The sequence below is a fragment of the Sciurus vulgaris genome, assembly GCF_902686455.1.
Source record: "Sciurus vulgaris genome assembly, chromosome: 14".
NCBI lineage: Eukaryota > Metazoa > Chordata > Mammalia > Rodentia > Sciuridae > Sciurus > Sciurus vulgaris.
The window spans coordinates 86,722,529-86,738,439 of NC_136475.1; the positions used below are offsets into that span (position 1 = coordinate 86,722,529).

Below are 15,911 nucleotides of genomic sequence, written 5' to 3' on the forward strand. Positions count from 1 at the left end.
GCCAGCCTGGCATGGCTGTCCCTACTCACAGTCAGCTCCTGATGCCTGTCAGCTAGTTATTGCCTGGAAGTCCGCCCTTCTTCCTTCTCCATGTGGGTGTGTGCTCTTTTTTTTTTTTTTTTTTTTTTTTTTTTTAGGAAAGATGAACTTTCTCTTTTTATTGCTGTCTCAGTACTTTGAGATGATACTAAGTATTGCAAAGTTCCCTTAATGTCCTCTCTCTCATTAGGAGGAAAAATGTACTAGCCATATCTTTTTCTTTATGTTTTTATTCATTTTTATTGTAAACAAATGGGATACATCTTGTTTCTCTGTACGTGAAGTAGAGGCATGCCGTTTTTGTAATCATACATTTACCTAGGGTAATAGTTTTTGATTCATTCTGTTATTTTTTCTTCTTCCCCCCACCCTTCCCACCCCTCTTTTCCCTCTATACAGTCCCTCCTTCCTTCATTCTTGCCTCCCTCCCATCCTCCTTTATGTGTCATCATCCGCTTATCAGCGAGATCATTCGTCCTTTAGTTTTTTGAGATTGGCTTTTCTCACTTAGCATAATATTCTCCAATTTCATCCATTTGCCTGCAAATGTCATAATTTTATTATTATTTATGGCTGAGTAATATTCCATTGTATATATATATATATATATATATATATATATATACCACAGATTCTTTATCCATTCATCAATCGAAGGGCATCTAGGTTGGTTCCACAATCTGGTTATTGTGAATTGAGCAGCTATGAACATTGTTGTGGCTGTATCTCTGTAGTATGCAGATTTTAAGTCCTTTGGGTATAGGCCAAGGAGTGGGAGAGCTGGGTCAAATGGTGGGTCCATTCCAAGTTTTCTAAGGAATCTCCACACTGCTTTCCAGAGCGGCTGCACTAATTTGCAGCCCCACCAGCAATGTATGAGTGTACCTTTTTCCCCACATCCTTGTCAACACCTATTGTTGCTAGTATTCTTGATAATCACCATTCTAATTGGGGTGAGATGGAATCTTAGGGTAGTTTTGATTTGCATTTCTCTTATTACTAAAGATGGTAAACATTTTTTCATGTGTCTGTTGATTGCTTGTAGATCTTCTTCTGTGAAGAGTCTGTTCATTTCCTTAGCCCATTTGTTTATTGGGTTATTTGTATTCTTGGTGTAGAGTTTTTTGAGTTCTTTATATATTCTGGAGATTAGTGCTCTTTCTGAAGTATGAGTGGCAAAGATTTTCTCCCACTCTGTAGGCTCTTTCTTCGTATTGCTGATAGTTTCCTTTGCTGAGAGAAAGCTATTTAGTTTGAATCTATCCCAGTTATTGATTCTTGCTTTTATTTCTTGTGCTATGGGAGTCCTGTCAAGGAAGTCTGATCCTAAGCCAACAAGGTGAAGATTTGGACCTACTTTTTCTTCTATAAGATGCAGGGTCTCTGGTCTGATTCCGACGTCCTTGATCCATTGTGAGTTGAGTTTTGTGCAGGGTGAGAGATAGGGGTTTAGTTTCATTCCGTTGCATATGGATTTCCAGTTTTCCCAGCACCATTTGTTGAAGAGGCTATCTTCTGGTGTTGTGGGAGAGAGTCCACATAAAGAGCTTCTGACTCAGAGACTGCGCTGCTCTGGGAAGCTGGGTCTTTGAATCCGTTCTCACACTGGACCTTGGGTCCTTTATCTGCCCAGCCTGGACAGTGGCAATGGGGTATTTCGGACCCACCTGCCTTGTCTCCCACTTCCAGAACCCTTCAGATTTGAAGACACACAGCTCTCCCCAGCTATACCTCAGTCCTTCGACTGAATGGTGTTCGGTGGTGGGGGCCTGAGATGGCGAGAAGACCCCTGCACCGGAAGTCATCAGGAGATGCTATTCTAGGCTTGGTTCTGTGGCCCTGAAGAAGTCACTTCAGGTCTCTAGACTTTCAGCTTCCCTGTCTTAAGAATGTGGAAACCCCTCTCGGCTTATACCTCTCCTAAGAGGAGCAAAGGTGATGCCTTTGGAAAGAACTTCGCTCTCACTAGAAGCTACAGCAGCCTGACCTTCTGCTTGTCTCTGGTGTGCCCATCCCTGCCAGGCATGGAGGAGAGCGACCGGGAGAGCTAGCTGGCCTCCACAGTCATAGTGGCGGGAGCAAAGTAGTGCTGGAGGACTGCGAGGTGCTGCCGTACAGAGATGAGGCAGTTGAGACGGTTTCCTCCCTGCTCACTTCTGTTCTCCCTTCTGGACTTGGGGCCCGGGGTGGCGCCCAAGCGAACCCTGGGCAATCACTTCAAACGGCTTGGACTCCTCTCAGAGACACACTTCCTTCTTGCTGCTCTGTTTGTTTGGATAGTGGGGGAATAATTTACAGAGCCCGGGCAGATCCCTGGAAGCTACGGGACCTTGAGACTGCCTGTCGGGCCTTGTGATCTCCTCTCGAGGACAGGAGGGGTTGGGGCCATGGTGAGAACTGCATTGATGTGCCTGTTATCCCAGGGCTTGCCCGTGGGCCAGGCCAGGTCAGTGACTACAGACGATTTTTAGGGATCTGAATTTCCCAGCCTCCTTCTCTGGGCTGGGTCCTTCTATGAACTTCCCCAATGCACAGCCAGTTTGGGGGAACCACCCCAGTGGAGGTGCTGGAGGGCTTGCCTGCTCGGGCCCTGCGATCTCTCAGGAGCTGCGGAGTAGTACTGGTATTAGGTACTACCGGGTCATTATCACTGGAGTTCCGTCTGGTGTGGTTGTTCAGTTTCTCGGTGACTCTCTTCCTCAGGAGGTGCGTCTGGAGTGGGGGACTTCTATAAGCCTCTGTAAGTGAGCAGGGTGGACGAAATGGAAAGGAAAATATTTGGTCGCACCTTCAAGTCATGACGTAGAGGATGCTCAGCGGGGCCTGCTGGTCCTTGTGGTTTTGGGAAGAGGACAGCAGGGCCCCAGGCAGACAGACCAGTCCTATTCAGGCTCGCTGGGAACAGGTTACAGTTTCGAGGACATTTGAGAAAGAAAGTGGTGGGCACGGGCTAGCTCTCCCTGACACCTGACCACGGCAGGAGCTTCTCATTCCCAGAGCCTTTGTGACCCACCTGGGCACTCGGTCTCAGCCCAGAGGTGAGGTCCACAGCCTTACCCCCGTCCTCAAGGACCGCACAGGCTGTGGGAGGCAGCCCTGCGTCAGGCCGCGCTCTTCGATGGGAAATGGACTCGAGGGGACCCCCACTTTCCCGTCACAGCCTGGTTTCCCCAGACACTGGGCCCACCCCCACGTCTGCTCAGCAGTCACTTTCTCACCAGGCCAAGGACATTTCAAAGTTGCTGTGTCTTCTCTATCATTTCCTCCCCTCCTCCCCCCTTCACTTCCTGTTTTCTCTTCCCCTTTCTCCACCCCCACCCCATCTCTCCTGGCCTGTCCCTGCTGTCTGAGAACAGGAACAAAGCCCAGGCGTTGATAATCATGATTTCCTGCAGTGCCCTCAGGCTGCGGCTGCTCAGAGCTGGGTCCAGCCCAGCCTCCCTGGGGCACCAGAGCCCCCTGGGGGAACCCAGCAGGAAGCGATGGCCTTCAGAGTCTCCCATCTGAAACCCAATCAAACGCGAATAATCCTTTATGTCCTTGGGACAATCACAGTCTTCAAAAATCTTTTTCATGCATTTGTTCTAAAACATTGGAAGAAACAGACAATCCCTGGTTTTGGGCCCAATAAATATAGTCCACTTCCAATGGACAGAAAGCAGATTTAGTAGTTAGATGTAGGCTCCTTCCTGGTTCTGCCCTGTATTCCCTTTATGACTCCCCTGAACATTCCAGCTCTGGAAAGCTCCATGTCCTAGTTCTTTGGGAGAATAGAGTTAATGGTACCTCTCAAGAGTTTTTTGAGGGCAAATCTATAAAATTCACATGCTGTGCCTGGCAGATCTGATTTACTTAATAAGTGAAAACTCCCTGCTTTTTTCCATGATTTGGTTTTCTACCCAGAAGAGTGACTGTTCAAATAAGAGACAGCAAGAAAAATCCCAGAAGAAATGGGACTCGTGGGAGGACAGTCCGTATCTGTTACTGTGTTTTTCTGAGACATGGAGAGAGACAGGCCTACTGGCTGTCGTGGAAAAGCAGAGCCCACCCACCACTGTGTCCCTGGGTCACGGTATTCCATAACAATATTTTCCTAATGAGAAACAAGAAGAACCACCCCAGCACATGCCCGAGGTGGACTGTTTTACTAATTTAGCTCCCTGTGGTAAACTACAAAAACAGTACTCTGGAGAAAGTGCCACCTCCCCTTCCCAAAAACTGTTTAAAAAAAAAGGCTTCCCATTCAGGGTCAATGACCACTTGTTTGAGAAGTCAGCCTGCCCATGTGGCTGCTTTCTAGAAAATTCCAAAGGTCAGTCTGGATTCTACCCCCACATTGCTGATCCTTGAATGAGGCTGTTTTCTTCTCTGAGAGCCTCAACTTTCCCAAGTATAAAGTGGAAGAATATCTCTTAGATGATTATCTCATAGATGTCCATCATAAGATTATCTCATAGATGTCCCTCAGCCCTGCTAACTTCTGATCCTTGCACTCTCTCTGTTCTCCTTAAAAAAAAAAAAAAAAAAAAAAAGTAGCATGACCAGAGGAGGACAAGGAATTGCCTCTCACAGTAGCCTCTTGTATTCCCTGTGGCAGGGCATCACTGCCTTCAGGACAGAGAAGCTGCGGGACTCTGAGGAGCCACCTCCTGATTTGGGAAGCCCCACCTGCCGTGGCCTGACAGTTGCTTCGCTGATTCGTCCCATCAGCCTGGCTTGGTGAAACAGAATCACAGGGGAGATTTCCAGGTAATTTGCCCCTGGCTTTGATTTTAGCAGACAGCACTGTGATAGCCAAGGTGATGGTGTAAGCTGGGTGTAACTTGCATGTTCACAGAACCCCTGGAAGTACTAAGGACAGTCATTTTACCACATTTGTCGTCATCTGCGATTGGAAGCTGTGCTTCCCAACACCACGTACATCTAAAGAACAACAAAGAGGATGTGAATAGTGATTGACATGCATTTTGAGGAAGCTGTAATTTCGGAGTGGTCAGAGGGCCTTGGGTTCTTTAGCTGTATTCTCAGTGGGATTTGTTCTATTTCAGTCTTTTCAGTCAGGCATGAAGTACAAGGGCAAGAGCTGGTTGGAGCCATAGTTGTGGGGACTTGGTCCTGTACTATCCATGTAAGACTGTGCTTAAGCATCCTTTCTGCCCTCTGGGCCAACCAGATTTAGACAAGCAGGAGGCCACCCAAGACAGGGCTGGGGTCTCATGTGAGAGACCTGACTTGCACCATGCTTGCTATGACAGTCTTAGAGACAAATTCAGTGCATGAAATTATTACCCAAGAATCTCTGCACCTCTCAGCCCCCTTCACCCTTCTCCTGAGCACCAGCACATTGGCTGTCTCTCCTCTCTTAGCTCCTTTCAATCAGTTATGGCCATTTTTCTTGTTATGTGCGAGGACATGGCCACATCTTCTTGAACGTCTTTATGCAATTTGCGCCTGATTGGACTGACATTCCTCTCAGTTGACTCAAGGATAATGGTGGGTTCCGCTCCTTGGACTCTGCCTTATTAGCCTATCTCCCTTAGACAGGCCCTGGGACTCACCATGAACAGGTCAGGGTGTGGGTAGAAAATACCAAGGCACTGAGGCCACACACCTCTATGTTCCCTGGTTGCTGATTCTCCCTGCTCTAGTCCTCTGACCTGAAGCTTCTTTTCAACCATGATCTTGAATTTCCTTGAAAGCTAAAACCTGAAACATTTCATGAGCATAGGACAGAAGGAAAGCCAAGGTGGCTTCTAAGGCACTTTCCACTCCTGACCTCCCTGTAGCTCTGGACTGGCTCCTTATACCAGATTCCCATTCTTGGGTGAACAGGGTGAGCTCCTGTTGCCTTCCTTTCTCCTTCTTGTGGTTCTTTCTCTAGAGTGTTCTGCTAGCCCTGGCATCATTCAAAGGAGGAAGAATTTTTGCAACTAGATCCGATTTCACACTCAACTCTGCTATCTATTGGCTCAGTGGTTTTGCTGAGATTGTTTTTACTTCCTGAGTGTCTGTATCCACAACTGGAAGATGGTGGACAGTACCTTCTGTGCTACTGGCTGGTGGGGTGGGTTGAAGGAGATAATGAATTAGCGTGGTTTGTTGATTCCAGTAGACCACAGAAAATGGTAGCTCCTTTCCCCACCCAGCTTTTATAGAGTGACTTAAACACACATTTGATCCCATAGTAGATTCCATTCAGAACTTGTGCCTAGAATCTAGGGGCAGGACTTGTCCTCCATACCATTAAGTCCCAGCCTATTAAAGGAGAGAGAAGCTGTCACCAGGCTTTGATTTCAGAGCTTCCCCTCTGTAGAACTTCCTGCTCCAGGGCCTTGACAGGAGTACCCTCACCAGATCAGCTGTCCTCTGTCATTGTCAGCTTCGGGGCCCACACTCTGCTTGCCCTGACTCCATACTTGTTCCACTGGGGGGTTGGCTGGTAACTAACTCGCTCTCAACAGATTCACTTTGAACCAGCATAGTTCTAAGGCCTCGGGGAGGAGGTCAGTTGACCTGGGATAGGTGTCCTGGTCTGGGACTCAGTAGAGAGGTCAGTTCAAGCACCTTCTCATCAGGACATTCCTCCTTGTTTTCTTGTTCTCCAGGGCATTTGTCCATCTGGTTCATTCATTCAACACATATTTATGGAGCATGTGTTATGTGGCACCTGACCAGTGCCGCTTGGTGACGGGGATATAGAACAGAACAAAACAAAGTTTCTGTTCTCAGGGAGCTACAGCCATGTAGGGTCAGGGATTATCAACGAGTAACAAACATACAGATATATTACAGCAGGCAGTGTTCACTGCTGTGGAAAAAGATAAAGCAGACAAAAGTAAATGAATAAAGCCGAAAGTGAGGGAACGAATCTAGAAGGAATTCCTGGGACCAAGGTTCTTGACCTTTGTGAAATGGAAAGAAGCCAAGGGGAGCAGAGTAGAAGGAACAAGGAGATGGTGGAAGGAGGAGAGGGCAGATCGTGCAGGGCCTTGGAGGACTCAGACATTTGCTCTGGTTGACTTTTCCAGAGATTCTACCCTTCCTCTCTCCTCCCCAGCACGTTGCAAAGGCCCTGTCTCTAAAGCATCCAAAGAACATGGAACATGGTTGCTTTTACCCGGTAGTGTGTGAGTCATTCATTCAGCAACCTTTATTGCTTCCTGGCTGCTGAGATTCTGGAGATGAATGAGTCTTGGCTCAGTCCTTAGGGGCTGGCCTGGTGCTTGTTCTAAGCTCCTTGGAGAAGTTCATCAATAAATTAGGTCAAAGTAAACAGTTGTCCTCATTTGGTCACCCTAGAACCAATTTGCTAGAGTAGAAATTTTCCACTGGAACCTCCCACAGGTCATTTCTACCAATTCTTTTGGAATTCACTTACATAACAGAACTAAGGCTTGCTTGAAGGTAGAGGGAGGATCAATTCATTCAGCGAATATTTTGGGGTGACTCCTACACATCAGTGCTGGTGCCAAGCCTTGGAGATGAATGAGTAGATTTCGCCCCTGCCCTTGAGTTGTCTGTGATCTCACTGGGTGATGTGCTGGTGATCAAATGGTACACATTTCTCAGTGGTAAGATTGGCTGGTAGGGAACCCAGAGGAGCTCCTGACCTGGAGCAGGAAAGTTCCCAGGGGACATGTTGTCACCTTGCAGTTGTGGATTGGGAGGTGAGGTAGTTCTGAGACCAAGGGACACCCAGAGCGGAAGTTGAAGGTGCCAGCACGCTGCCAACAGGTTTAATTCTATGCTGAAGACAGCATAGATCTGTTACACAGTTTTTAAGCAAAAGTAGATAGCCTGGGAAGATTGGCATTTTAGAAAACAAAGAGTTTGATTTCACTGCCTGCCTGCAGTTCCTTTAAGTGCTCATTTTGCTCCTCCTCCCGTGTGGAGATCCTAGTCCCCTCTGAAGGTGAGCAAGGTGACTCTCGATAGTGCTGATGACCATGGAGTGTGCCAGCCAGAGCTGAGCTGGCCAGGGTTTCACATGCACAGACTGCGGAAACTGCTAGAACATGAGCCTTGCTTCTAGAAGGAGGGAATGGCTGGCACAAGCCCTGCTCTTCCCATAGGAATGAGGGAATTTAGGTCCTTTACATTTTCTTCCTGTCATAAAACAAATGGGTAATTTCTACCTTTTAATCTTCTCTCCATTTAATACTAAAATAGGAGTTTTATCTCTGACAAACACTTGTTCATGAAACAGAAAACCCCTAAGTACCTTTCCCATGCCAGACACTGCTGAACCCGTGAGCAAGACAGATGAGACACGGTCCAGTCCTCAGAATCTGTCATCTTCAGAGACAGAGCCAACTGCCAGGATCACACAGTGGGTGAACTAGGTGGTGTGGACCCAGAGCAGGGAGCATGTTCTCTGCCCTGGGATGTCAGGGACTGTCCAAGAGGGGACCCAAGAGCTGGAAGGATGAGTAGGAGTTGGGAACTGGAAGAGAGACACTCCAGGTACAGACCGACACTCTATAAATAGGGGCCAACACTCTGTCCTCTGATGGTGGTGAGGAGGAAGTAGCCAGAGAGCTCCGCATGCCAGAGAATGCTTCAACCCTGCTGTTTAAAACCCATTAGTCGCCACCTCCTCATCCTCCCACCCTGTTCCCAACAGTGACTAAAAAGAAGCAATTGACTAATTTGAATTGATCTCTTCTCTGACCCCATGGAGGTGTTAGGGAACAGAATAAGATAAGGGGGACCAAGAAACAAGTAGAAAGAAGAGGAGGAATCCATCTCTATCTTCCAGAAATTCTGATTGACAGCATGGATTGCACTGTGGTTTCCTGGTGGTAAAGGCACCTCCATGGAGAGCCAAGTCTGCCTCTCCCCAGCGAAATGTCCTTTACGTTCCTCTTGGGAGGGTGTGCAGTGCACACACACCTACCGAGACATGTCTAGGTTTGTGTTTATACTTACATACGTGCACGCTCCTGTATCTGAGTGTGTCTGTGTGTGCATATCACAGAAGATCTACCCTAGAACCCATCATGGAGCCTGGTGTGACTGACCAGGCCCCTCACACAGCACTTCAGATGCACATGGTGCAGAGCAGAGATGTCTTGCTGGAGTCCTGAGGCTCCTTCTGGAAGCCCTGTGAATGCAGCAGGGTCAGGGGACCCCCACCCTTATGAGGAAGCTGACTGGCTGCAGACCCGGTGCAGCTTTCCCACCATACTGAGCCATCTCTAAGTCCATGACATTCCTTCCCCTTCCTTCTCCTCCTGGGGGACCTGGCACCCTCACCGTAGCCAGGGCCATCTGATCTCTTGCTCTTGGGGATCTCCGAGTTCCTCTGCTGGACTGGGCTGGTGGAAAGACATAAGGCCTGGGTTTCTTCTCTTTATCTTCTAAGGAAAGACCTCGACTGGAATTTTCTCTGATGCCCTCTGTACCCAGGGGGGTAAGCATTTCCTTTCATAAAAAGCAAAGTTCAAAAAGGTTTGTATAAGGAGGAAGAAAAGACCCAGGGAAGAGGGAGTGGCCGAGAGAAAGGGCAGCGCTGTCCTCAGGGGCAGCACCATCTTCTCTGGCTTCCCCTCTGGCACGCTCTCCCTCCTGATCTGCCCTCCCGCCTACCCTGGTGCCCTCAGGAAGGGGGCAGGAAGGGAGCAGAAAAGAAGGAGAAAGACAGATAGAAAATAAGGCTCTGCGGGAGCCTGGGTGCATGCAAACCCTGGGCCACTCCTTTCTTTCAGGCCTGTGGCTTCCTGGGGGCTCTTTGTCCTTCTTCTGGGCTGGAAACTAGGAGAACAAGCTCAAGCTTGGGTGTTTGGTCCAGCCCTGAGGGTGAGCTTGCCTTTCTTTGTTGGGACACCTAAGCTGCCCACCCACTGGTCCCAGGATGGAGACTTCCCCAGCCCTGGCAAACAGGAAGAGACCCAGGGTTGGGACTGGGTGCACGCTGGTGGAGGAGGCAGGCAGAACTGTCACAGCTGAAAGCAGCGTGGCCCGTGCCTCCTCTGAGGACAGAGTGCCCCTCACAGGACCCCCCTCCCAGCATGTCAGCTTTCTCCTCTCCTGTCCTGGAGCTTTGACCCTGCTGCTAGTCAAGGAAGAAGAGAGATGACAGTTTATTAGCTGCCTGCAGCGGCCATAGCGTGGATACGAGGAGCCTGCAAATCGGATGACGTTTTCAGAGGCAGTGGCCTATGAACCTAGTTATTAGAAATCCCACACAACAAATATTGTCCATCAGGCAAAATTGGTTCAAAGTGTGGCCATTATACAGTTCCATGCAGTGTCGTTAGGAGCACGGACTCTGGAGCCAGCCTGCCTGGGTTCAAATCCTGCTGGCTGGTATGTCGGGCGTATTCTCAAACCTCTCCAGCCAACAGTTTCCTCATCTGTTTAATGAGAAAGCTGACAGCCTTGCGGGTTGCTGTGATGATTAAAGAGTGAGTATGTGAGAGCGTCAGAGTGGGGCTGGCTCAGGGTAAGGGTCCATTTGCATTTGCTGGTTTTAGTTTGACCTACAACCTCTGAGAATTTTCCCTGCAGATGAGGTTCTGGGGTAAGGAGTGGTCCAGTCACGGAAGGCCTGTTTTATTCACCAGCTCCTGGGTGCAGAGTGAGTCCTAGATGGGCTTCCAAGCTGAAGTTAGCAACGGTGAAGGGCATGGAGCTCACTGGCATGGGATGCCACGCATGCCACTGGAACAATCCAGGAAGGCTACTGGAAGACCAGAGCAGGGCGTTTTCTGATCAGGGAGGTTTGTTTGCAGAGGAGGTGAGGAGGTCAAGAGTCAGTGTGGAATCAGGAGGCAGGGGAGGTGGCAGAATTGACTAAGGGTCTTGGGCACAGGCACCATCATAAATAGGAGAAGGAGATCGGCTAGGAGGAAGAAATGTCTGATAAGGATCGTTGGCGCTGGGGTGTGGGCAGGTGGTCCTGCTCAGCGCCTTCCCAGAGCAAATGCTTGCAAGTCCCAGGGGCAGGTCTTTCCTCTTGGCTACAATCTAGTGTCAGAGGAAGAAGAGAAGTTAGGAGGTGCAAGCGGAGGGTCCCCACTGCAGGGGACAGAGCCCGTCTCCTGGCTGCTTCCAGTCTGAGCAAGCACAGGCTTCCTCTGTGCACGGCCTGCGCAGGGCTGGCCCAGTCCCCTTGAAGGGCCCGACAAAGACCCGCTTGTTCTCCCCTGACATCAGACCTCACCCTCAGGATTTCTCTGTCCTTCTGGGGCAAGATCTCACACAGTGATAATAGAGCGCAAGGGAAGAGATGAATCAAGCGAAGACTGCCTCCGGCGTCACCATGCCAACGCGCTGGCTGTGTGGAGGGTGGAACATGGCGCCTGCCGTGGGCACTTCTGCACCAGTTCACACTGGGCCAGGCCCGGGTGCTGAGCCGCTAGAACAGTTCAGAGAGTTGCTAGCTGCCCTGCCTGGTCAGTGAGGGACAAAATATTAGGGTCAGACTCATTAATTGCTGCATACAAGGGGTTGATTCTTTTCTGTTTTTTGTTTTGTTTTGATTTTTATAAGCATTTATTGCACTTAACGACCTGGATTTTCTGCTATAACAAAGATCTACAGGGAGAGTTTTGCCTTGGAAATTTCATCCAGGTTTGTGCAGAGGGAAATGGGAGATGCTCTGGTCTACCTTCTCTCTCATGACTTCTTTCCCAGTGAGTAAATTGAGGCAGGGAGGGTGGAGGCCGTTCTGGTAATAGAAAGGGTGAAGGCTTTATAGCCTCCTGGTCCAGACACTGGGTGGAGATGCTGTATGTAAACACCTAGGACCAGGTCTGGCCCACATGAGGACTTGGCAAATCCTATCCCTGGTTACATTTTTTTAAGTGCCAATTTGGATCAATAAATAACCCATTTCGTAAACAAAGTGATTATTAAGCCAGCATGAGGGAAGCTCCCCATTTAGTAGCCAATTTTAAAACAGCCGTGTACTTGGGAGATAGAGGACAGAAAGGGGATTTGATGCTAGAACTTCAAACTCAAATTCATAGTCCAGTGTGGTGGTTCCCAAACTTGAAGCACCTGGGGATTGTGGAAATGCTGATCTGCTCAGTAGGTCTGAGGTAGGGCTTGCAGACACCTAGCAGATGCTGATGCCGTGGACCCCTGACCAGGCCAAGGGCGGCAGGAGCCTAGAAAGCTCAAAGAAGAGAAAGCCAGTTTGTATTTCATGGTTGGAAATACATACATTTGGGAAAATTCATTGCTGATGCTGGATTGTGGATAAGAGCGGCTCATGCCTGTGTCTCTGGGAGACACCCAGGGGATGTGATCTGGAGGGAGTTCCGCAATCCACTGTGTCTCAGTTTCCTTATCTGAGAAACTACTTTGTGGGGGATTTGGGGGTTAGGAAAAGGCAGCAGCCAGCTCAGCCCCGATAGAAGAGGCTGCTGAAGAGGGAGGTCACCCCACTCCCTCCTCAATGGCTTTTCCATTCTGCGCTGGGCTTTCAGAGGGGATGAGCTCAGGAGCAGCCCAGGACCTCGTGTCTGAACAGCAACTTGCTATCTTTGAGTGGATTTAAGGAAGAGCCCAGTGGCGCTCCATCTGTCTGTGCAGCCTGCAAGCCTGCAGAGTGCCATCCTGTGCGCTGCAACAGGAGCCTGGGATCCGCAGCAGCAGGAGAAGCGCATCAGGATGGAGCATGGTCAAGTCAGCAGCAGGACTCCCCCTCCCCCAGAAAGTCAGAGATAAACTTTGGGAGTTTGTTTGCTTGGTTTGATTGTGGTCTGGGTTTATTAATCTAAACAGGGAAGTTCCACTGGGACTTTGCTGCGTCTGCTTGTGTACTGCAAGTTTCCTGCAGGACCTCCTCTGTGGAAGTGGCTCGGATTTCTGTCTGCCTGTCCATCTAGGAGTGCAGGCCTGAGGGTGCAGGTCACCAGTTGAGGATTGGCACCTCTCCTGCTTGGCATTTCCAGCGCATTTTCCAGATCTGAAATAACATTTTAAATGGAGGCTTCACTACGACAAACTGCACAGATGCGTGTTGATATGAGTGCCAGTGGGTTTCAACCTCTTTATACTTTGCAACCGGAGTCAGGTTGGTCCAGGAACAAGACAGCTATTTCTTTGATAGAAAACATGTATCTAGAATAATTAGTCAAAGGGGCTGGAGAAGATAATTACTAAGCCCAATGGCTGAATCTATTAATTTTTTCCTTCTCAAACACTTTGGCTCCATTTCTGGCAAAGTGGGTTAAAAGACTAATATTTTTGAAATGACCTAGAAGTAGGGAGTGAGTGTCTACATGAAATGAACATTCCTTACCATTGTGAGTTCAAACTCCTGAGAGGAGTGTCCTTTAGTACAGATTCAGGATTGCGGGTGGATCTCTCTGCTCCTCTGTCTTTCAGCTAACTTCTGCTTTTGTGCCAAGTACCTTCCTGACAAGGTCTGGCATTTTTCAGGCAAGAGGATAATGCCCCTTAGTGGATAAAGCACCTAACTGCAAGCTCTTGCGCTGAAGCTCCATTTCAGCAGAAAAACACAACATAGGAAATCTGAAGACCCTTCCCACACCTGTGTTGGAGGACCCTGGTGAGGACGAAACCAGATACCTCTGCAGTGACTCTGAGTGCGGGCTCCACCCTCGGCTGCTGGTTATTGGATCCTGAGCTTTTGACTGAGGTGGAGGCTTGGATGGAAAAGGTGAAGTTACCTTTTGAGTCTCTGGGACTTCAGTATCAGGGCCCTCTGTGTCAGCTCCGCTGTGTAGGTACTAGGACTGGGGTTGAGAATGCATGTCTTCACCTGTAACAGGACCCTCCCTGCTGCCCCCTGCCCTGGGGAGGAAGCAGCAGGCACCATTTCTGAAGATACACGGGGTCTCCCAGCCTCACACATTCTCCCTGTGTGGGTATCTTTATGTCAGTGAGCATCCACAGAGTTTGTATCCACTTCCGCTTTGGGGAGATGTGCCTTCTGCATTAACATCTTGCTGACGTGGAACTTCTCAGAGCTCAGCCTTGCAAAGCCCACAGGCGGGACCAGAGGCAGGAGCCCACGAGTCGCTGGCCATCTCATGCGAGTGGTGGGAGGCGGGCTCGTTTCAAACCCTGCTCCATTTCTAGAAGTTCATTTGTGAATCATTGAGGACATCTTTTGCTTTTCTAATGACTCAGATTTTCTTCCTCTTAACTTTCAAGCACAGCGTGGTCCCCAGACGGCTTCTTCCCAGGCCTGACACTAGTCGTGAAGCTATTAAGCCAGGTGTGAATGTGATAGAACAAGTTTTCTTCCCCCTTCTCTCTCCTTCCCTCCCCTCCTCCTCCCTCCTTCCCTTCCTTCCTTCCTGTTACCTTTGCTCCTCTCCTTCCTTCTTTCTTTACTCCTGTCCTCTCCTCTTTCCCTGTATTGCATATCCTCCCTCCCCTCCTTCCCTCTTTCTCTCTCTCCAAGTGATTGATGGCAGGGACCTCAAACAGGAGTCATTTGGATCCAGCTGTGGCGCCACACCATCCCTCATCCACTCATTCTTTAATTTGTCCAAAAAACACACATTCCCTGGACGGCCTGCTGTGGGTACAGATGTAATTGAGCCCAGTTCCTGTCCCATCCCATTCCCTCCCTTCTAGAAGGAGAAGCAGGCAGGATAGCAGGAGCGATGGGGAACGTGGGAATGTGTGATGGGAGAGGACTGCGGAATTGACCCCTGAGTACGGAGGACAGGGCTGGGACAGCCATCATGGCCTGGCAGTGGTCTGCTTCAGAAGAGGTCTAAGAGCCACATGGGAAAACTGGTCTGGCCACTTCATCCTCACCAGAAGACTGGGATCTGCCAACAGCTCTTGCTGCCCAGGCTGCCACGGCCATTGTTCCGAGGACCCCTCATCGCCATCCGCCCCACCCAGTGGGAGATCCCAGTAGAGCCAGGGAAGGGCCAGCGGCTCCTCCTCCAAAGCTCTTGGCCTTGTGGATGGCCGGCGTCCGTGGGAGTATCTCCCTCTCCTCCACCTGACCCAGACCCCTTTCTGCATGAAACCTCTCCAGACCATTCCAGCCTGATGGGTCACCTCCTCTTCTGCACCCTTCCCCAGGCTTTTCACAAGAGCTGCCCTGTCACCATGGTCTTTGAACGTGGCTTCTTGCCCTTACCAGATTGTTCTCCCAGACCTCAGGGACCAAGGTTCCTTTAGCTCTTGCCTCTGTAAAGAGCAGGTGTACAGTAGCTGTCCCGCAACTTTCTAGACTGCCAAGAATCGGGCTAGGAATGGAGGATGGCGCTCTGAGGGAGACTTGCCCTCACTGCACCCCCGATATTATATTTTTTGATAGAAATATATACAGGATATACAGGTACGTATGTTGGGGTCTGAAGAAGTAAAAAAAAGGTCAGCCCTACCCTGGGTATGAATGCCAAGGGCAAGGAGCGGGTGTTGGGTTTAGGTGGAGGTGAGGATCAGGCGGAGGTGTTGAACGTGAGGTGAGATATGAGAAGAGCCAGAACAGAGCAGAGCCAGCATAGAAATTTTTATTATACTTACAGTTTGTAGAAATTTTGATAAAGTTTATGACTCATTCCAACAACATTCTGCCATTTCCTGGGGAATGTTAAGTGGGCTTCCAAAGCCTTGGGATCTTTATTAGTAGCACTGTTCAGTCATTTCATGGAATCTTTATGAAAGCCATTGCACATGGCTTCAGTATTTGGAAACAATCCTCTACCTAGTGCCTAATGTCACGGGTTGACTGTTATTACCCTTGCAGTGAGGCCTGATTTGAACTTCTCATTCGCTTCCAGAATTCCAAAGGGAAAGAATATGAGTTACAGAGGCTCACAGGAGACCTTAGGGTACTGGATTAGGCCAGACTGTCCAGATATTGGACCTGCCTCATTGAATACTCGAAAATGATTTGTAGTGAGCACAGCGGCACCTTACGTGACATT

The 15,911-nt window shown here is 49.3% G+C and overlaps 1 protein-coding gene across 1 annotated transcript in view; it reads left to right on the forward strand.

The window, feature by feature from the left end:
* The first annotated feature begins 4,578 nt into the window (after positions 1-4,578).
* The window catches only part of CYRIA (CYFIP related Rac1 interactor A), a 56,881-nt gene continuing 45,548 nt past the window's right edge, over positions 4,579-15,911 (forward strand). The window contains exon 1 of the mRNA XM_079111145.1: positions 4,579-4,788. The gene's annotated coding sequence lies outside the window, so the exon portion shown is untranslated. The remainder of the gene's footprint in view (positions 4,789-15,911) is intronic.